Consider the following 818-nt stretch of genomic DNA (forward strand, 5'->3'; position numbering starts at 1 on the left):
GGGGCAGAAAGATCTACTGTCCAAACGGTACCCTGGGGGTGTAAACCATCCTCAGAGAAATTGCAAGTGATAGGAGCTAAGGGAGAACCCTTTAAGGTCCCAGTAATTAAAAATSTGAAAATAGAATCAGACTCTCGATTAAGCGYTGGATCCTTTTTATTAGTTCCCGAAGCTGAATATAATTTACTGGGCATCCTCAAAGTTCRGGAAAGGTAGAAAGGATGAATGGGGAAATAAAAAAACAGTTAACGAAGCTAATGATGGAAACCCAGATGAATTGGATCAAGTGTTTACCCTTAGCCTTGTTGGATATACGAACTCAGCCCAGAACTGACACAGGAGTCTCCCCTTTTGAAATGTTATATGGGATGCCATATGATTTAGAAATACCAAAAGAACATCCTAAAGTAGAAGAGAGATTATTACAGAAATATATTACAGAGCTTATGAAGAGAAGACAAGAAYTGATAAAGAAAGGACTAATAGTACAGAGACCTCCACTAGATGTAGCCATTCACCGAGTTAACCCTGGAGACAAGGTTTTAATTAAAACCTGGAAAGACTCGTCCTTGACTCCCCACTGGGWGGGACCTTTCCTTGTTTTGCTTACCACAGACACTGCTATTCKCACCGCAGAGGGAGGATGGACACATGCCAGCAGAATTAAAGGGCCGATCTCAGAATCATYGTGGGAAGCCTTTGGAAACCCGGACAATTTAAAAGTAACCTTTAAGAAGAAACCTAGAAACCTCGATAAGTAAGACCACATTTTGTAAAACCTCACATTGTATTTGTTATCCCTTTGTGTGTTATAAATA

The sequence above is a fragment of the Apteryx rowi genome, unplaced genomic scaffold (assembly GCF_003343035.1).
Source record: "Apteryx rowi isolate R43461 unplaced genomic scaffold, aptRow1 scaffold_445, whole genome shotgun sequence".
In the NCBI taxonomy this organism is placed as follows: domain Eukaryota; kingdom Metazoa; phylum Chordata; class Aves; order Apterygiformes; family Apterygidae; genus Apteryx; species Apteryx rowi.